The 22,036-nt window shown below is 48.3% G+C and overlaps 1 protein-coding gene and 1 non-coding gene across 2 annotated transcripts in view; both read left to right on the top strand.

The window, feature by feature from the left end:
- The window catches only part of CMTM8 (CKLF like MARVEL transmembrane domain containing 8), a 100,386-nt gene that overhangs the window by 29,199 nt on the left and 49,151 nt on the right, over positions 1-22,036 (top strand). The window lies entirely within an intron of this gene.
- On the top strand, positions 14,974-15,094 carry LOC142447702 (small nucleolar RNA SNORA61). The gene has a single exon (XR_012784362.1). It is a non-coding gene; the product is annotated as a small nucleolar RNA SNORA61 (small nucleolar RNA).

Here is a 22,036-nt window from a genome sequence, read left to right as displayed (position 1 = left end):
TCGTGGTTGTGGCTGCCCCTGCTTTATGCGGTTGGTTGTAGTCAGTTCTACAGGGAGTGGGACCTGCCTTGGGGAGCACATCTGAGGGTGATGCAAAGTCTTAAAAGATTGTCTGAAAAGACAATGAAAGGTTGAGCAACTGGTCTAGATGTAAGAACTGGGGAGAAATGTGACAGAGAAATGTCAAATGTCACCCTGGGTTGTACCTTCTTACTCCATCCAGTCGCTGCCAACTCTTAGCAAGTCTGCACACTCTGAGGGTGGAATACTTGCCCTAGGTCCCCAAACTCACAGCACTGGGATTTAGACTCAAAAGTAAAATTGTAATGACTTAGGAAGAAAAACAGAATTAGCAAACCATACCAGGAACATCTTCGCACCATTTCCATCCTGAATTAGACATTTGTTCTCATGAAATGTCTTTGCTTCAGAGACGCCTGGGGAACAGAAATCACACTGGCCCCAGACCAGCTGTGTTGGCCTGTGCCATGTTGAAAATCAGAATCCGTTGTCAATCTGTAAGGGACAGGAAGTCCTGGAGGAAAATCTGGATTTATTGATTCTCTTGAAAAATGAGACACGTGTAGGACACCGAGCCCACACCCCCTCAGAGCAGTCCAGAAGCGATTGCCAACTTCATTGACGACCAGAGGTCATGACACAGGTCTGACTGTTAAGTCAGACACCAAAATGAGGGACCTAAACAAGATAGAAGCTCAGCCCCTTCATTTGCTAATAAAAGCATTAGTTGCTCAGGGCAGATAGGGTGGCTCCGGGGTGTCTGAGACCCAGGCTGCTTCTGTCTCCTTTCTGTCTTCTCCTGTGGGTTTTGCCTAGTGGTCCATGATGATGCTCTGTTCTCCACCATCAGGTCTGCTCCCGCCTATTGTAGGAAGTCGGAGAGGAAGTGGGGGATGTATACCTTCAACTTCCAAGTCACACGTGCCACTTTCTCTCACATCTCATTGGCAGGCACACAGGAGCATGGTCACCCACCTCTGGCTACAGATACAGGTGGGAACATGTGGTCTCCGTCTGAATGGCTATCACCACGTGAATGACTGAAACCCAGCTCTTACTAAAAGGTGAAAACGAGAATGACTCACATGCACGCCCAGCTTTCTGTTGCTGCAGTGGGCCACGCACCTCCTTGCTTGTTGAAGACCCCAAGTTCTCTTTAATCACCTTTGACCACGGCCAAGAAGCTCTGTCATTTCCCCCATAACTGCCCTGTTGTAGTCAGTTATGTTACCTGCTTGGATCCTGTGGACATTTGAGGTAGCATTGTTAGCTGTGGCCTGATTGCTAACTGTAAGATTGGTGGGTCAAATCACCCAGCCTCTCCGGAGGAAGATGAGGCTGCTTGCTCACATAAATATTTATAGTCTCCAACCTTCCATAGGCTCACTGTGAGTTGGAATTGACTAGATGGCAGCGGGTTTGCTCTGCACTTACTATTTCCTCTGCTTGGAGTTTTCTGTCCTCACACTCCGACTTGGAAACCTTCTCATGATAACTGAGGCCCCTCCTCACCTGGCCAAATTGGGGCTGTGTTAGACTAGGTTGACTAGAGAAACAAATCCTAGGAGACTTGTGTATATATAGGAAAGAGCTTTAGAGCAAAGAGAAGTTATATGTTGAGAAAACATCCCAGCCCAGTCCAGATCAAGCCCATAAGTCTGATATTAACCCACATGTCCGATACTCGTCCATAGATTCCTCTTCAGACTCACGCAGCACATGCAATGATGCTGAATGCAGGGAGAGCACAGGCCGGTGGGTGGGAAGTCCTGTGGATCCAATGGCGGTGGCTGCGTCTCGGGGCTTTGGCTGCCATCAGCGGGGCTCCGTGTGGCTTGTCAACAGGAAGGTGAAGCAGAGAGGGAGTGTGTCCCACTTCCAGGGAGGAAGAAAGGAAGTCCCCAGAATCCTCTTGAGATGGCCATGCCCACAGGGAGGGATCACCTTGCTGGGACCTGATTGACAGGCTCTACCCCTTCGTTCTCATTTATCAAGTTGACATGAAATTGTGTAACCATCACAGGTTCCCTCTCCTTTGTTCTATCCTAACATATTGCTAATTTAACATCATAACTTTTTTCCCCCTTCAGTTTTCCTAGCTTTATAGCCTCTCTGCCCGGCTAAGCAGTTGATGCCTAATAGACCAGTAATGGGCACCATTTGTGGAGTGTTTCTCCAGGGAAAGACACGTACTAGAATTTTACCCACATTTTGAACACCTCACAGCGACCCAGGCCTGTCTCAGTTGTGGCTAAAGGACACTTCATGCAGCCTGGCGTCCACAGCACCAGAGGAGCACCACTCACTGGCTCTTGGACCTGAGAAGTCCTGATGTGAGTCTAGCTCTAGGTCTGGCTAGAACCAGGAGCTCAGGTGTCATCAGACTAGCTTAATCTCTGACAGCTTTCCTCCCCAAGTCTTGGCTAGCCTTTCTTCTGTGTAGGCGTCAGGCACAGGGAGGTTTTCTTTGCCTGATGACAGAAGATGCCGCCTATTAGTGTGTATTAGCCTTATCGTGACTGGGCAGAGGAATCCCTGCCTTCACATGGCAACCAAGTCCGGGCGGAAGTCCCTGCTTGGTTTAGCTTGGGCCGCATCACCAGCCTGGTCTAATCAGTGTGGCCAGAGGGATAGAGTAACCTGGCCACGTGTGGGCCGCCTGTGCCGCTGCAATGCAAGTGCCGTGAGTGGGTGGCTCTACAGAACAGAAATTTATTTTCTCTCAGTTCCTGAAGCTAAAAGTCAAAACCAGCGTCTTGCCCTTGTCAATTCCGTCACTGTTGAGAGCCCCAGGTGTTTTTCCGTTTCCCTGATTGGTCGACAGTTGTCCCGTGATGCCTGTCCGCCCCCAAGGGTGCTGTCTCTGTTTACTCTGGACTCTTTCTACCTTGAGAAATGATTAGGTGTCCGATCGACCCGACACTGGTATGGTCCATGAACACAACAGAAGGAACATGTCCAGGGGGATCACAGTGGCAGGTACAAGAGCCAGAAAGTCGACGCGTCCTGTAGGGGACACAGTCTGTTACGGATAATGTATGTAATGTGATTAGCAACGTAGTTAGACATTGTAGGTTTTCTTTCCCACTCGTGAGTCAGAGTGCGGGTGGGGGTCCGAATGTTGGTCCTGGGGGAGTTTATTGAGAGGGCTTTCCATGCTGGCTGCTTGGGCTGGACCATCAGCTGGCCAGAACAATCCAGTGTGCTTCACTCCCACGACTTTCTTCCCCCTGGGGAGCCAGGGGCTCTGGCCTGGCTCGGGAGGCTCTGAGGAGCAGGCACAGGAGACCTGGGTCAATCCTGAAGAAACAACAATGAAGGATTCCACACCAGCTCTCAAACACGCTTCCAGTTTATGGACAGAGGAGCAATGCTGTGGGCCTAGTGAGGTGTCTTCAGGCTCTTCCCCGAAACAGTTTGTATGGATGTTTTCTTTATAGTCCACATCTTTCTCAAAAGATTTTGTGGTTGTGAATCGGGCTGCCGTGGTGTCATGGTTACCCGTCAGGGTGTAGTCCGCATGGTCAGCAATTCGAAGCCACGGGCAGCCTAGAGGGAGAAAGAGGGTGTTCTCGCAGACCCTCTGGGTCGGACAGTGACAGTCTGGGAAGCCCACAGGGGCCCCTGTGGGGCAGCAGTGACCTCACGGGGAGCCATGCTGATGGCACAGTGGGTTACAAAGCGGACTGACTGCTAACTGCAAGGTCACTTTGAAACCACCAGCCGCTCCGGAGCTGGTGAATCTACTCCCATAAAGGTTCTGCCTTGCCTATAGGGTTGCCCTGAGTTGGAATCGATTAGGTAGCAGTGAGTTTCATTTTGATTGATGTTGTGTAAACCCATATTAGAACATGCACTTAGATTTAACAAACTACAGGTGAGAAAAAAAAATCTGTACCGACCTGGCGTGGCCAGGGGAAGCAGCTACGGTAGAACAGAGGGTGAGGACGGAGCCTGAGGTGAGGAATCTCCACAGCCTGAAGCTTTCTGCTACCCAGGAGCAGTGGGCACGGTTGTGCACCTCTGTGTTTCTGCATCTATGTGTGTCTGTGCATCTGTGTTGTGCCGATGTGTGAGTGCATCTGTATGTGCATGTCTTTGTACGCGTGCCTGGGTATGTGACCGTCCGGGTATGTTTATGTGAGTCTGTATATGTGTCTGCATGTGTGCCTGGGTGTCTATGTGTCTGCATGTCTGTCTGGGGGGGGGGGGTGCGTCCTTCCTCTAGATAGCTGCACCCCTCGCACTGGCCTTCCCCCCCCCCCCCCCCCGCTTTAGTCCTTTAGTGATCTTCTTTATTGAACAATCCAAGTAACTGATCATCCAGCATGACTTTAAAAGTGGGCAGGCGACATGTAGTTGAAATTGGAGATGATCTGTGCTGCTTCCACCACCAGCCTGTGATCATAGCTCACAAAGGGCATGAACTGTGTCTGTTTATCTTGGTACGCCTGTACCTGGAAGGCAGAAGGGACTCCATGAATATTTTATTGAATAAATAAATGGTGTTACCGTTCTCCTTACCGGAAAGGAAAAAGCCTATCAGTTATCCTGAGGGGAAGTCGTTCCCCCCCCCCCCGCCGCCCCCCTCCCTTCCCCCCTTGCCCCCCCCCCCCCACCCGCTGGCCTCTTTTACGAGGTCCTCCCATCAGCATCGTTGGCTCAGGAATGTTAGGGGTTGATTGTTGTGAGTCTTGTTCGCAAGAAGAAATGCAGGCACGGGATTTATGTGGCCACTTGGGGAGGGGCCTGTTGAAGAGCTGCCGTGGAAGGACAGACAGAGGTGGATGGAGGGCAGCATGGGAGGCCCCCGTAAGGTGTGGGTACCTTCTGGTCATCTGACCTAATCCTAGAACTAAGTTTAGAACCCTTAGGAGAGGCTGGGTGTCAAGGTACCGCCCCCCAACAGTTGAATGGGTCCTTAGAAAATAATATATATTGACAGCGAGTGGGGTACAGGGCCTCCTTGTCCTTATGTCAGGACCAAGAGAGGGGATGTCTTTTCCATTGGCTATCTCTAACCACAGCGTTTAGAGATCTTTCAAAAGGCATACGTGTAATACAGTGACCATATTACACAGTCCATCAGTAATATCATAAGTGGGTAACAGAATACACAGACAATGAAGTGAGTCATCGTCCTGACCTCATGCTAGTTGACCCCAGGTGCCTGTCAGTCCTCCCCAGGAGAGCTGTCTCTGATCCATATCAGAAGAGAGTTTGCTCCACTGTAGGGGGCAGGCCGTCCCATCCGATGGCACTTATCTACCGATAACCCGCAGGCCCAGACGAAGTGATGAAACATCTTCATGGTAGCTCCTTTATGACAATTCCTTTATTGGGGGGGCGGTATTGGAGAGACTGTGTTCAGTCATGAGAATGTGTATTCAGATTTATTTCTATAAATAAACCGGGAGGGCTTTCCCCCGCCAGAGTCAGCTTTCCAGACCCGTAATTATGAGTATAGAGAGTTTGTTTACATTCTCATTCAGTCCCTCAGTTTCCCATGGTTGGGTGAACTACCTTAAATCTCAATTGCTCTCAGAGCAGCTGAGGGTCTCGGAGGGGGGGATGGATTGTAGCAGTAAAAACAAGTGTGTTCTATGTTCTAGTGCTACTCGGACAGAGATCATCCTACCAGTGGGTCACTGTAACAGCAGATTCGTTTTCTGATCATTCAGGAGGCTAGAGGGCGGAACTTAAGGCCCCAGCTGTAGAGGCATGTTCTCTCTCTGCTGCAGGGCCTTGGGGAAGGCCCTGTCTCTCTCTGCTTCTGTCCCTTGGTTCCATGGTGTAGACATCTACAAGTGGCATCCCCTTCCCCATTCGTCCTTGCTCAGTTCTGTGTCTCACCTGCTCCCTGGGTACCTCAACAGTCGTTAGTTAACCACCCAAACTACACTGATGGGGCTTCCACAACCTAGCAGAGAAAACTCTTTTCCCAATGGGACTGCATCCATAGGTTTAAGCCAAAACCAAGCCCACTGCCAGGGAGTCCGTTCTGACTCAGCGGCCCCTCTAGGCTGTAACTCGTTACGGGAGTAGAAAGCAGCTGGTGGTTTCGAGCTGCTGACCTTGTACTTAGCCATCGTAGGCCTACTAGTTCACCACCAACGCTCCTCTTCCATAGGTTTTGGGGATAGAATTGACAACAGGTATTTCCACGGGACACAGCTCAATCCCTAACAAGCAGGGACCTTGCATAGAAGTAGATCCCACGACATACTGCCTCCACGGGAGTCCACGCGAAAGGGAAGGGCACGCACCTAAGCTCCGTCGAGCCTGTAGCACAGTGTGCCACGTCTGTTTCCAGGTGATGCTGCCGCCGGGGGAGCTGGGTGATGGCTGCGTGAGACTTCTCCGCACTGTTTTTGCAACTCCTGTGCAACGATGCCACGATTCACTACAAATCAATTGAAAAATTAAAAAAGCAGGGACCTTGCCCTCCGAGCTGGATTCAATCCCGTACTACCCAGTGTGAAATGATTTATCGCCTTTCTTCTTCCTCGAGTTACAAACGCTCCTTGAACAGCTTTGCCGGCAATTCGTCCGCATAGCATGCGATTCAGTAGTTCAATCACATCAAGCAGAGTTGTCCAGTCATCACCACGATCAGTCTTAGAATACTCTCCTCTGCCTTGTACTCATTGTTATTTGTGTAATTTTTTTCACTTGGGGCAGAAATGTATACAGCCAGACATTCTCCAATTCGACGACTTCTACCTGTGCAGTCAGAGCCATTGTTTCCGCCCTTTGTGTTTACAACCAATTACTGACCTCCTTTTCCAGGTGACTCCACCACCAGTGACATAAACCCGGTGCTCCCTAAGCAAAGCCTCTGCCTCGTTTAACCCATGGTAACCGTAGTTCAAGTTTGGTTTCTCGTTTTGCTATTTTTTGTAGTTGTCTTGATATAATGTTCACACGTCATACACTTCCATCGTTAAATCACCTTTTTAAAAGAGTTGTATGTTCATCACCACAATCAGTTCTAATGCTCCCTCCCCCTCCTGCATTCATTGTTTGCTCCCCAAGTCTCCTCCCCATGCCCCGCTCCTAGTCAAAAGCATAAACCATGTCTGTTTTGTCGCTATTAAACCCTCAATACCAAGTGCCTGGGACCCAATTTTTATCATCAACATGTTGCCTGTAGAAATTATTATTGGCAAAGGTGACTTGAACTGAGGCTGTTTTGCTCCTACTCCAGTGAGGATCATGCCACCTTTCCAGAAGGTGGTATCATGGGTTAAACATTGGGCTCTTAACCTCAAGGTCAGTGGTTCTAATCCACCGGCCTCTCTGCCAGAGATAGATGAGGCTGTCTTCTCTGGTAAAGATCCATTGTCTTAAAAACCTTGTATAGGATCAGTATGCATCAGAATCAACTCAGAGAGAGAGAATGTGTTGGGTTTCTGCTATGTTTGAATCAAGGAGTTCCCAGATAACATGTAATAATCTAAGATCATCTCCCTTGTTTTATACACACACACACACACACACACACACACACACACACACATGCTATGCTGGTCACTGAATCCAAAATTTTTCCTCAGTGAGGTACTATGAACCAGAGTCATAAATTAAAATTAAAATTTTTGCAAATTGAAAATTTTCCTCACATTTTGCTTTTTTAAAAATCCCAGATACTTTCTTTTTAAACCAGATTGGAGATCAATGTGATGTTGCCTTTACTCTTAAAATCACGAGACATTTCAGCTGTTAACACTCCTAGTAGGTGAATTCCTTTCTTAGTGTTCAAGTAAAGTTAGTATGGGTTGAGTGGGAGAAGTTGAGTAGTAGAGTGTTTTATTTTGTGTTTGTAATTTAATAGGAATACTCGGCTCACTGTTATCAAGTCGATTCCTACTCCGCCTGACCATACAGGACAGGGCGGAACTGCCCGACCTTGAAATCTTTCCCATAGTGACAGCCTCATCTTTTTTCCTTCAGAGTAGCTGGTGGGTTTGAACTGCTGACCTTGTGGTTAGCAGGTCCATGAATAGCCCACTGTGCCACCAGCTCTGCCTTCGTGGGAATATAGGATGCATCAGTTCAGAGAAGGTTCGCTTGACGGAGATAAATCTTCAGTAGAATTATGGCCGTGGTTGTCAGCTGTCAGGGAGTCACTGTCCGCCTCCACAGCCACCTCAATTCATGGCAACCCACACATCACAGCACAAAACACTTCCTGGTCCCATGATCACTTGAAGAGCCATGGGGTTGTCATAGGCGGATTTTGGGAAATAGGCCATTTAGCCTCTCTCCCTACTCTGTCTCAGTCTGGGAAGGCTGCTGCCACTGTCCAGCATCCTAGCACTGTGCAGTCCTCCCCTGGCAGCTGGGTGGCTGGTGGGCATGAAGAGCATTGGCCACGTCCAGGTGATGAGTGGAAGGTGAGAATGCATGACGACAGCACCTGTACATGCTTGCTGGGGAACGTTCAAACCTGACTGGGTAGAATCAGCATAATGGTTTTAGAACATTATTCTTTGAATAGATACTATCCATATTATCCTAGATATTATCCAAACTTTATGGAGATGGTTAAATTAAAAAAAAGATGGCAGAAGAAATGTTGTCTCAGACTTCGGTTGCAAATGAAGAAGGTATTAAAATTATATGGAGGTGGTTGGTAGAATTAATCATTTAGGGAAAAACCAGAGAAACTGACATCTCACCTGACTCTCACAAAGCAGTATTCCATGCTTGAAGTCTGGCAATGAGTGGGACGCTCTGTCCGTGGATTTTTTTGAAAAGTATTTCTAAGATCCCAGCTCACGTGACAAATGTTATTTACCAAACATACTTGCTTATGGATCATCAAGCTAAAGTTCTGGAAGGCTAAGCCCCTTGGCAGATACATAGCTCGGTCTGGGATCTGGGCCCAGGTGGCTCAGTTCTGTGACCATCCTGCTCTGACAGCACCTGTGTCTGTGTTTTCAGAATGTTAATAGAGCACCAGGGGGTGGTCAGCAGTGTGAAATCAGAATGTAATTACTTAGTGAGAAGCTGACTGATACATGGGGGTGGGGGGGGGCGGAGAGGGTCACTAGCTGCCGACCTACGGATCTTAGGATGTAAGCTTGCCAAAGTCCCTGACCTGCCACCTGATGTGTGGATTTTCTACCTGCCAGCCCCATGGTTTGGGGAGTCAGTTCCTTGAAGTAAATCCATCTCTCTCTGTTCCTTTCTTCCTGTGTCTGGATAGCTTCGCTTGGGTTCTCCAGATGAGAAAAACCAGGGCGACGTGTATGTATGCTCCTCTAGAGAGCTCAAACTAAGATAATAACAATACCTGCAGGGAAGTCAATGTACCGTCAATGTGTTGGCAGTGAGAAAGCCAGTTTGTGCTGGGTATAAAGAAAATGTGGACCCGTCCACCAGAAATGTCCCGTGAACGTCATCCTTAGAAACAGCCCTGCCACGCAGATCAGGAAGCTTTCCCTGCAAAAAAGGATGCTCATCATCCCCATTTTAAATATAAGTAATAGGAGCTTTAATCAAATAACACTTAAAAATAATTTTATTGGGAGTTCTTATAGAAATTATAACAATCCATATAATTCAATTAGATCAGTCATAATTGTATAATTGCTACCACCATCCATTTTAAAACATATTCTTTCTTCTTGAACTCTTTGATATCAGCTCCCCTTTATCCCCTCCTTCCCTCACCCTACACCCCAGGAGCCCTTATTATTATATATTGTTGTTAATATTTATATACATGTATTTTTGCTGTATCTTATACCATCCAGTGTATCTGTTCACCTATAATTTTGTTATTCGTCATTATCTCCTTTTTTAATCCTCATTCCTAGTCAAGGTAATAAGACACAAAGATGAAAGAAAATGTCATTACTCATGGTCAGTATAATTGTCTACATAGAAACCCTAGTTCAGTGGCTCTCAACCTTCCTAATGCCGCAACCCTTTAGCACCATTCCTCATATTGTGGTGACACCCCCAACCATAAAATTGTTTTCATTGTTACTTCATCACTGTCATTTTGCTACTGTGATGAATCGGGCGACCCCTGTGAAAGGGTCGTTTGACCACCAAAGGAGTCGCGACCCACAGGTTGAGAGCTGCTGATCTAGAGGAATCTACAAATGATTAGAATTACAGTACCCTGCAAGGTTTCTAGATAGAAGATCATAAGACAAAAATCAATTGCAGTTCTGCACATATGCAATAAACAGTTTGTAAATGTAATTTTTAAAATTTCTAATCTACATGACCTTTATGGCGAAAATGATGAAACTCGGTTGAAAAATAAAAATCTAAATAACTGGAAAGCTAGACTTTGTTCAAGAATGGGAAGCATTATTAATATCAAGATGCCAGCTCTCTTCCAAGTCAATAAATTCAGTATAAGTACAATCTCGTTAGGTGCTGGGCTGCCACCTGCAAGACCGGCCGCTCAAGCCGCCAGCCACTCCTTCCGAGAAAAGCGAGCGTCTCGGCTCCCTCAAAGATGCGCAGTCCTGGAAACCCCACTGGAGTTTCAGGGAGCCACAGCTAACTTGCTGGCAGTGGGCCGGTGAGATGTGGTTTCTAGCCTTTATAAAACAAAACCGTGCCAACAAAGTGAATGGTGACTTATGACATATGTTCTTGAAATAGGCACAAACTAGTGTGCCTATTTGGTTCCAAGCATTGATTTATGAGCTAAACAAACCTCTCTGCCTTTGTGGAGATTGTGTTCATTGTGAGACGCAATGAAAAGAGGGGAATGATTGAACAGTACATGTAGATCCATCTACTTTATATTCTCTTGGAAATCCTATGGCACTACCTTTTAAGGTGATGTTCACATCTTTTCTTTTTTTTGCAGTATTACTTAATGACTACAGGTGTCCTGGGATCAGGATCAGGGATAGCGTCATCCTTAGTCCTAGCAGCTCCAGAAGGACCTGTGCTCTCTCATCTCTGCTTCCTGTCTGTGGAGCCTCCCCCAAACCTAGTGCCACCCAGACCAAACCTACTGCCACCAACTTGGTTCAGACACGTAACAACCCCAGATAGCATTTCAGAAGCTATACATCTTTAGGGAGCAAATCCCCCAAAAATCTCACTGCCGCCGAGTTGATGACCCTTAGGACAGGGTAGAACTGCCCCTGTGGGGTTCCCAGACTGAAACTCCTGACAGGAGTCGGAAACCTCATCTTCTCCTGAGGAGTGACCATCCAACACGTAACCCCTGCACCACCGGGACTTCTCCGTGGGAGCAGACACCTTCGTCTTCCTTCTGCAGAGCAGCTGCGGGGTTGAACCACCAACCTCGTGCCACCAGGGCTCCAAGCCTCTTCCCAAAACTCCCTGCTGTGGGGTCACTTCTGACTTCTAGTGACCCTGTGGACAAGAGTCCAACTGCCCCATGACAGAAGCAGAGCCGCATCTTTGTCCCATGGGGGTGGAGTTGGGGTGGGGGCTGGAATTGCTAACCCTGCAGTTCGCAGTCCAATAGTCATCCAAGCCTGGTAACATGTGTAGACTTATTAACAGCTCCCTGCTGCTCAGGCCTCTCAGTTGCTCCTCATGACCTTGTAGGGAAGGTCCAGATTCCTTCTGTAGCCCCACCCTCCTCCTCAGCCTCATCTGAAACGTGGCTACCCACCCCCTCTTGCATCCTAGGCTCTGGCTCCTGTGCACTGACTTCCCAGTTCCAGAATGCCCCATGCTTTCTCCTCTCTGCTTCTTTGTTCATGCTATTCCATCGGCCTCGTTTATGTCCCTTGCCACCCCCAACCAGCCATACTGGCACACCCTTTTGGTGTCACTTAGCTGTCCTGCCTCTCCTCAGGGCGTCAACAGATCCTGCACGCCAGGCTTCTGCCACCTCACAGGTGAATTGCTGATTTACTTCTCTGACTCTCCCTCAACTTCAAATCCCCCTGGGACCAGGGATATCATCTTTCTCATCTACTGATATATCTGTAATGAGTGCCTGGCACAGTGATGGTCAATACTTACTGGATCCATGTTTGGAGAGGTTCACCTGTGCACAGGTGGATAGGTGAAACAGGTGGGTTATGCATTCCTGGTCCGATTTGAGCAGCCTCGTGGCAGCCCAGGTGGGAGGGTGTGTACCATTGGAGGAGTCCAGAGTCCCGGGGGCGCTCCCTTGAGGCAGGCAACGCATTGCGTTTGGGGTCTTATCACTTACTCTCCCGAGACAACGCTCCAGTGACCCCCGGGGATGCAGTATTGCCCAGCCCTGGGGCTCTGCAGATCTGTTTCCCATAGGTATGGCATCGCGGAGAGTTGTGCACGCTGCCCACTCTACTTCAGGTGATCCCACTGGGTTTGAGAGTGTACGGATAGACCCTCTGCCTTTTACACCCTTTTCCCTTCCCCTCCTCTTGGTAACCAAAACCAAACTCACTGCCATCACGCAGATTCTGACTCACAGAAACCCTGTACAACAGGCTAGAACTTCCCCCAGTGAGTTTCCGAGACTTTTTCAGGAGTAGAAAGCCTCATCTTGCTCCGAGGGGATACCTGGTAGTTTTGAACTGCTGACCTGATGATTAGCAGTTCGACCACTGAAGGAAAGAAGCCAGCATGTGGTGGTGGTGATACTTATGCAATCCTGTAGAGGGCAGCAGAGATGCCCAATACAAGGTGTGCTTTTGGATCCTCTTCACAGAATCTATCTGTACCTTTTCAGCCCACTTTCCTTGTTTGCTCTCAAAAGATGGTGTTTTTTCTGGAAAATTATAGTCAAGTTACTGAATCAAGGCTGCTCCCACATATGCCTCACCTTTCATGGTGTGTATCAAAGATGATTTTTAGGAAAATGACCTGTAATTTTAAAGAATTCTTACTCATCTTGAATACCTAAGCTTCAAGGAGCCCAGTGGGTTACCTGTCACCTCCAGGTTATCAATTCGAATCCTCCAAGGACTTCTTGGGAGAAAGATGAGGCTGTCTACTTCCATAAGGATCTACTGTCTCAGAAACCCAGAGGGGCAATCTTCTGCTGCTCTGTAGGGCCCCTATCAGTCAGGACAGCCTGAACAGCAGTGAGTCATGTCAGCTTTTAAACTGGGTCATTCTCTTCCATGAGCCAACCTTTGTGGCTGGAACTCACCCTGAGGAGTGAACTTGCCTCACACTGAGAGTGCTGAAGTGTGAGCTCTGTTGGCTGCCGGGGGGGGGGGGGGGGGGGGCGCGGGGGGGCGGGGGGTAGACACGCCCAGGCCCCTTCTGTCTGTCTTCCCAGCAACCTCCACTTCCGGACACTGAGCCTTCCACTTGGCAGCTCATGCAAAACACTGATGGCAAAAGATAACAAGCTCTCCCATGGTTCATCAGCCCTATCTGCAGGCACATTTAATTACCACCTTGTGAAAGTTAAGGAAAATAAGGACCTTCAGCTTTCGGGGGGTGGGGGGGGTGGCAGTTGAAAATGCAGGTGTGTGGTGGGCTGGGCCCGGGGTGGGGTTTGGGAAAAGGTCTGTAAAAACTAACAAGACAGGCTAGACTCCCAAAGAATCCCGATGCATAAGGGTTCCATGTGTGACATAGCGTTGTAGTTTGTACATGGTTCTTCCTTACTACTTTCATCGCATCTAAAAGTGTGTCTATTTCTGACAGTGGTTAATTACTATTCGGCGTTTCCCAAAGTGGCTGACACTGCCTCCTGTGGGGAGGAGGGAGGCGCTGGAATGGGGGGCGGGAGGGGAGGCTGCAAAAGCAGATGTTTTTGTTGTCAGGGGCCATCGGGTCGATTTTGACCCATAGCGACCCCATGCACAACAGAAGGAAACCCTGCCCAGTCCTGCGCCATCCTCACAATGACGCCTGGGCCTGAGCCCACAGGTGCAGCCACTGTGTCCATCTGTCTTGTTAAGGACCTCCTTCTTCTTTGCTGCCCCTCCACTTTGGCAAGCGCGATGCCCTTCTCCAGGGGCGGACCTCTCCTGACAGCCTGCCCAAAGTATATAAGTCAGGTCTCTCCATCCTAGCCTCTAAGTAACGCCTGGCCCCGCTTCTTCCAAGACAGATCTGTGTGTCCATGTAGCAGTCCGCAGAAGCAGATACTTACATGTTATCCTGGATTATGGGCCGTAGCACAGAAGTTTTTACTTATGGCAGGGGTGGGGGTGCTGAATCATTTTTTTTCCTCTTTCATGAGAAGGGGGCCAAATAAATTTGGGGGGAGGTGGGGGCTTTGGGGGTGTGGGGGGAAGGGTTTGGGACCTAGGCTGAGTACTAACTGAAGTGCTGATGTCCGAGGCTGCCCCGGAGAACAGTCCCTTGAAAGTCGCAGAGGATGGAAACCTCAAGGGCAAAGGTAGCGAGGTCTGGTCGGTGGTCTTACCGCGGCTTGATGGTGACAATCATAGAATTCTCGCCGAGCCTTGACGGTGACCCGACCGAAAACTCCATAAATCGCTGAAGAACTGGAGTATGAGGAACTGCTCTGCTAGACACCTGTGCCTTTGTTCACTTGTTTACTTTCTTTTGGGGAAGCCTTTTATGTTCTTAAGAATTTGTTGTTTTCAGAATAAGAATTTTAAGTCCGTGTCCAGGGAAATCTTAGCTGCAGAGTTTCCCTGCACCCAGTTCTTCCTGCTTATTAAATGAAGACCATCTTGCTGTCCTATTTCATTTGCTCTCCTATCAGCCAGCCCCTCATTAAATCCTTGGGAGCTCTGGTAGTGAGTGCCACAGTGGAAGCAGTCTCTACTTGCAAGGTTCAGACCCACCCCTCCGTGCCTGGGCAGAGAGGCCTGGTGGTGGGCTCTGTACACAGTACCCAGGACAGCCTGGAAATGCCTAGGGGTCAGCCCTGCTCTGTCACGTGAAAGGCACCCAGCAGCAAACAATTCACCCGCTCAAGAGTCCAAAAGCATTTGCATAGACGACCGTCTGGGCTCCTGTTGCCCTGCTGTGTGATTTGAGAAGATGTCGAGACATCGTTTGAAAATGTAAACTTTTACCCTCCAGTTCCCTTTCCCATCGGATCAAAACACTGGTCTGGGTGGTCGTAAAAGGAGGAAAAGAAACATTGAAGCCTGCCCCTCAGTGCTCTTGGAGCCCGGGCTAGTTTCAGACAGGGTAAAAAAAATAATAATAAAATAAAATTTTAAAAAAAAGAAAATGTAAACTTTTCTGCCTTCTGGCCCCTCCTTTTTAGGAGAAAAAAAAATTTAAACGGAAAACTCGGTTTGAACCTGAGACAATATAGGTTGGGGGCACCCTGTAACTCATAAGCCCGCGCTGTACTTTGGCTAATCCTGGGAAGGCCGGATTCCAGCTCAGAGCAGGGGAAGGGTTGTTGGGCTAGGCTGCTGCGAACAGAAGCTTTGTCTCTACAGGGTTGCTGACTCCAGGGAACGCCATCACACGCTGGCGGGAAAGACTTTTTAAAGAAAAGCTCTCCAACACTTGGAAACAAGGCAAAAGGGGCTTCTAAGTGCCCTCTCAGCGGCAGCCTGCTCGCTGCCGGGTGCTGTCGGGTGGGATCGGACTCAGAGACGGCATGCACCACGGGATGAAACGCCGCCGGGCCTGCACCACCCTCACGACTGTTCTGTCGAGTCACGCTTACAGCCCTTACAGCCCTTGTTGCTCGCCGAGGGTCTTCCTGGATTTTGCAGACCTCTACCAAGTGCTTTCCTGGGGACTGGTCTCGCTTGATAACGTGCCCAGAGCATGGGAGACAAACGCCTGTTCGTCCTTGCTTCTAGGTAGCATTCTGGGGGTTCTTCTTCAAAGAGAGATCGGGTCTTCTGCCAGTTGGTGGGACTTGAGATATTCTTCTCCAGAACCCCCGTTCAAAGCAGGGCTGCTTCTGCAAAGACAAGTCTTCCTTTCTCACTGTGCAGCTTGCCCACGTGGTGCGGCGACTGAAAACACCGTGCTTGGTCACGGCCACTCTAGTCCAGTGGTTCTCAACCTGTGGGTCTCGACCCCTTTGGGGTTGAATGACCCTTTCACAGGGGTCACCTGATTCATAACAATAGCAAAATGACAGTGGTGAAGTAGCAATGGAAATAATTTTATGCTGGGGGGCGGGGTCACCACCACATGAGGATGTGTATGAAAGGGTCGCGGCATTAGGAAGGTTGAGAACCGCTGCTTGTCCTCGGCATGAGGCCTTTGCTCTTTGATACTTTAAAGAGATCTTTTGCATCAGACTTGCCCAATGTCATACTTTGATCGCTTGACGGCTGCTTCCATGAGCGTTGATACTGGATCTAAGTAAAATGAAATTCTTCACAACTTCAATCTTTTCTCGGGCTATCATGATGTTGCCTACTGGTCCAGTTCTGAGGAGTTGGGTCTTTTTTTTTTTTTTTACACTGACTTATAACCATATTGAAGACTACAACCCTTGATTTTTCACCTGGAAGTGCTTCAAGTCCTTCTCGCTCTCAGCAAGTCTGTGTCATCTGCCTGTGCCCTGAGGTCACACTGGGCGCCAGCGTTTCCCTGGGGCTTCCTGCACTTTGCTTGCCTCTGCGTCCATCTTGCGATCCTGTTACAATTCATGACTTTGGCTGTTTCCCTGACGAGTGACAGTGAACCTTTCTCCATCCGAAGGGCAGAACTCGGCTAGTAATACCTGCAGCCCGAATGTGGACACACCCCTCCAACCAAGCAAAGAAAACCGTCTGAGAGCCAGTCAGCTGACTTCATCGGCCAGAGTGCTCCAGAAGACTCTTCCCTTGCCCCCTGCCCGGGCTATGAATCATCCCGTCGCTTGTGGCTCAGAGAAGCGGATTTTGAGGGACAAAGTCTACGCTGTCTTCCTGGGTATGAGTACTCAACAGATGCTTTCGCTCTTGTCCACCCCTGTCTTGTGACTGGCTTACTGAAGATCAAAAACAGCAGCTTGTTCATAGAACACGTCTAACAAGCCCACCAAAGGCCGCTGGCGCTCTAAGGGCAGAAGCTGATGAATTTGGAACAATGGCAGATAGTGGTGTTTCCACACAGTCACGGCTGCAGCTCTTCACCTCTGTCATTGTGGCACGAGAGCCGCCATGGACAGCGTCCCTGTAACATGCGCCTGCCGCCGGTGCAGTTTTGCTTATGGACACCGAAAGGATGATTTCATGTGGTTGTTCAAGGGTGCTGTTTTCTGCCCTAGAAAACTGTAGCTTCTTTTGTATCTAGTTTTCAATGTCTGTTTTCCCACTGATTCCCGCCCCTCATTTAGGGTTTTCGTCGCCTTCTTTGAGATGGCTTTGTCATCCTGCTGAATCCCTCGTTAATGGGTTGAAGAAAACTTTGGCACATGGTCATGGTATATAGTTAAATGAGAGTCGGGTGTTTGACTTTTTGAAAATCATAACTGCATGACCAGTTAAAAAGCAGTATGAATGTCTTAAATAACGCTCTTATCAGATTCTACCTGTTTTTAAAACCAGGAACAGGGAAGTTCAACAAACCATTTCATAGAAGAGTAAAGTATTTATACCTTATCTTTCCATTATGCCCATTGAGTACAGGAAATGGTCAAGGAAGAGTGGCGTGTGGGTGGGGAGGTTGCCCTGGGACTTGTTGAAATTTCATGTCATTTCCCAAGAATTATTTTAGTTCCCACCCACAAGTTCTTCGTGATTTTTTTTTTTTTAAAGAATGTGTTCTTTTGAAGAAAATCGTTTTTTCTGGTAGGCATCGGAGTCCGGGTGACTCAAATGGTTACCACATTGGCTATAAATGTGGTGGGTCAAGTCCACCCAGACATGCCTCAGAAAAGAGATCTGCTCTGGTTCGGAAAAGGCAGCCATTGAGAAGTCTGTGGAGGCCAGCGCTGCCCTGACACGCCTTGGATCACCAGGAACCAGAACTGTCTCGGTGGCGGCTGTTTACTGAGTCCTCAGTGTGGACCTGCCACATGGTTTACTGGGCAACACTGACCTGGGAGTTGAGGCGTTCCTAGTTAGAATCATCCGTAACCAACGATCCATGTGACATTAGGCAAGTCACGGCACGTTTGTTTTCGTGGATGCAAAGTAAAGCGTTTGGGCTCTGTAGTCACTAATATTTCTTCTGGTGGAATTTTATAACAAAAAGATCCAAATTCCTTTTGGTAGAGTTAAGAGTGCTCTTGATGGGGAGAGAGGGGAAAAAGAGGAACTGATACCAAGGGCTCACACAGAAAGTAAATGTTTAGAAAATGAAATGTTAAGACACACACACAAACACAAAAACAACAGTGTTCTTGATTCCCATTTTTTATGTTCCTAAATAAGGATGCAATAGTCTTTGTTCAGAATCTAATCTTTGCACTCAGACATCCAGGTTCAACTTCATATCAAAGAGGTAAAGTCATGACTTCTGAATTTGTTCTTCCTCTGGACAAGAAGCAGTGGTAGAAGAGGGTAAACGAAATGGCCTGTATTTACTGTCTGGTTTCCAATGTCAAGTGTATTTAGTAGAACCATTCTGTTCCCTAAAACCTAGGTTCACTTCTCTGCTCAAAGTTCATTTTAAAGCTGAGAGGGAAGGTTCTCTTGGCTAAGGGATGATGAGGCAAAACAAGGTACCCAAATTAGGCCTGTTGGCATCCTCATGAGGCAGAACAGTAGTGAGAAAGATGGGTAGCAGACAAGGAAACAGAGGCCTATTGGAATGTAAAATGTATACTACTGTACTATGCCCTTACATAAAAAGAAAAGAAAAGGCAAATGAACAGAGGTAAAAGTTCATTAGGGTTACAGAGGCAGATGGGAGAGGAGAGGAGAGGAGAGGAGGTAGGGGGTGTAGAAGGCTAATCATAGAGGGAAAACTGCATTGATTAAGAGTAGGATTGCACAACCAGTGACTATCAATAAGGTGTGTCCACCTATGCAAAGGTGATTGTCCAGAGTTGTATGACAGGTCTACAACAACCCCCAAAGGGGCGGGGAGGAGCAGCTGCTGAGGGTGCTCGTGGACAGCCAAACACGCTTGGAGGTTTGTAATCCTGTTTCATGAAACCTCCCAGTTAATTTGAAAGTGCTTTGAAGCTGTGCCTCAGAAAGCTGCCAGAGACGCAGGCCGGTTTCTGAAGAGGACGTGGAACAAGGGGTATCATTGCTGATGTCAGCGGGAGCTAGGCTCAAAGCAGGGACTATCAGAAAAATGTTTACTCGTGTTTCATTGACCATGCAAAGGCATTCGACTGCATGGACCATAATAAACTGTGGACGGCCTTGAGAAGAATGGGAATTCCAGAACACTCATTGTGCCCATCTGGAACCTGTACATGGATCAAGAAGCGGTGGTGTGAACAGGACAAGGGAATCTTACCTGGTTTACAGTCAGGAAAGGTGTGCATCGGTGTTGCATCCTCTCACCATACTTATTCACTCTGTGTGCTGAGCCAATCATCTGAGAAGCTGGATTCTGTGAAGAAGAGTGTGGCATCGGGATTGGAGGAAGGCTTATGAACCACCTGCGGGATGCAGATGGCACCACCTTGCTTGTTGAAAGAGAGGAGGGATTGAGTCACTTGCTGATGAACATCAAGGATTATGGCCTTCAGTACGGATGGCAGCTCAATGTCAGGAAGACCAAAGTCCTCACAACTGGACCAACAGGTAACACAATGAAGGGAGAAAAGTTGAGGTTGCCAAGGATTCTATCTTACTTGGAGCTGCAATCAGTGTTCAGGAAGCAGCAGTCAAGAGAGCCAAAGACATGTTGCTTTAGGTAAATCTGCTGCAGAAGACAACTTTGGGGTATGAGAGCAAGGATGTTAACTCTGAGGACTGAGGCACACCTGACGCAAGCCCTGTATTCTCCATTGCGTCATATGCATGTGAAAGTTACCCATAGAATAGGACGGCTGTGGAAGAACCGCTGCATTGGAGTTGTGGTGCTAGAGAAGCGTATTGAAAGTGCCATGAGGGGCTAAAAGGACAAACCTACCTATTGGAAGAAGTGAAGCCAGAATAAGCCTCCAAGGATGGCCAGGCTTCCTCTTACCTACTTTGGACATACTGTCAGAAGAGACCAGCTCCTGGAGAAGGCCGTCGTGCTTGGCATAGTGGAGGGGTGGCGAAAAGAGGCAGGCCCTCGAGGAGATGGGTTGCCAGGGTGGCTGCAACCATGGGTTCGGGCCTGGGAATGAGTGTGAGGCTGGTACAGGGCCCTGCAGTGTTGTGTTGTGCGTTGATTGCTTTTGGTGGAGCCTACTCCATAGCATCTAACAACAACGGCCCAGTCAACTGGACCAGTAACGTGTTTAGCAGTTCTGTTCTACCTTGTAGTACGTAGTGTGCTGCCTGGGATCTTAAAGATGTTCTCCAAGGCACACTATTGGTCGCTCTTCACCTGGAACAGCAAAGGAAGCAGTCAAGGGCAGCAGGAGGAATATGGAATATGTGACTGATTGTCTCCATGAACCACGCCTCCCTTGCCATAAGACCAGAAGAACTAGGTGGTGCCTGACTACCATTACTGAACACTATGATCAAAGAGGACTTAGAAAAATCCTGACCAAACTGGGGGAAATGCAGAACAGAATTTCAATTCTCAGGGATTGTAGACTTCCTCGGGCAGGGAGGCTAGTGAACCCCTGACACTATTGCCCTGGAATAATCTTGATTTCCTGAAGTCATCTTAACATTGAAAAATACATTTAGCTTACTAGTATGCATCTATTTTCAATGCCGTAAGCATTATGCTCTTTTAAGCACTACCTGTAGGGGATTGAATTGACACCTGCAACTCTGAAGATCAGTTAAGAACCTCAGGGACAGTGAGTTGGTTAATGAAGGAGGGTGGGAATGGTTACACACCTGGAGGGTCAACAGTGTCACGGAATTGTTCACTTAGAAGAGGTTGGATTGGTGTATGTTTTGTGTATTACTCTCAACAACACGAAAAAAATACTTGCAGGTAACTGAAATTCCCAGAGTATTTCTAGCGCGACAACAAAGTATCGGTGCTTAGCCTTTTCTGGAAGATTGGGAATTGGCTAAGGATCCCAGCTAAGACTCCGTTCCTTCTTAACAGGTGCAAATGAGTTCTGAGTTGGATCTGTCATTTGAGGCCCCTGGCCTGAAAAGATTGACTTGTTAAGGTTGAGCCAAGGAACCAGGAATGCTTGTTTCGAATCCTATTCACTTGGAGGAGGGAGCTGGTCCCAATGGCCCTGTGTAATCATGTTAAACCAACATTGTCCCTCTAACTCCCAAGCCAGACAAACACTGTGTGTTCTTCCCTTCACAGTTCATTGTTCTGGATCATTCTGATAGGAATTCTTCACCGATTGCCCCCATTGCTCAAGCCCGGGATCCCAAACCAGCCGAGGCTGTGGATAAAGAAGGTTATCTAAACAAAGCTCAGTGGCTTCTTCTACGTTGCTGAGAATCGCCGCTGTACGCTGCGTCGGCCTCCGGGGAAGCAGGGGTTTATCCTGTTCTCTTGGGAGCAGTTGTGTTAACGAGGTACAAAAATCACTTTCAGGCTGTGCTTGGAATTTATTTAGCATGCGCTCGGATTTTCAAACACAAGGATCAGAAAGAGTTCCTAGGATCTTTCAAGAGCTCAGCTACACCAACAGTTCTGAATTCAGTTCGGGACGATGTGGGTCCTGGGTGTTTTGCTTGTTACCCGAAGCCCACATGGTGCTGTGATGGCTACTAGCCGAGAGGTCAGCCGTTCAAACCCACCAGCTGCTCTTCCGGAGACAGATGAGGCTCCTGTAAATAGATACTGTCTGGGGAATGCAATTAGGGTCTCTAGGCGCCAGAACCGAGCTGATGGCAGTGACTTTGAATGCTTTGCTTCTTCCTTTTGACACTTCCAAGTACTTCAAGCAGCCCAGGCTGCTCGACTCCCCTTCACGACCCCCACCCCCACCGCCACCCCCATGATCTGTTTCGGAAGCATTCTGACACGTTTACGTATTGGTAGTAACAATTCTCTACCTTTTTCTCTCGAGCCGTCGTAGAATTTTCTGCTCTGCAGGGCGGTGCCGGACAGGGCAGCATCGGGTGCTGATGTCCATGGGGCTGCTGGGAGTCCGCAGCTAACAGCCGGTGAACAAAAATGAGACATG

Source organism: Tenrec ecaudatus, chromosome 4 (assembly GCF_050624435.1).
Source record: "Tenrec ecaudatus isolate mTenEca1 chromosome 4, mTenEca1.hap1, whole genome shotgun sequence".
NCBI classification, from domain to species: domain Eukaryota; kingdom Metazoa; phylum Chordata; class Mammalia; order Afrosoricida; family Tenrecidae; genus Tenrec; species Tenrec ecaudatus.
Note: the sequence above shows the minus strand (reverse complement) of the source record. Positions and strands in the feature narration are given on the sequence as shown.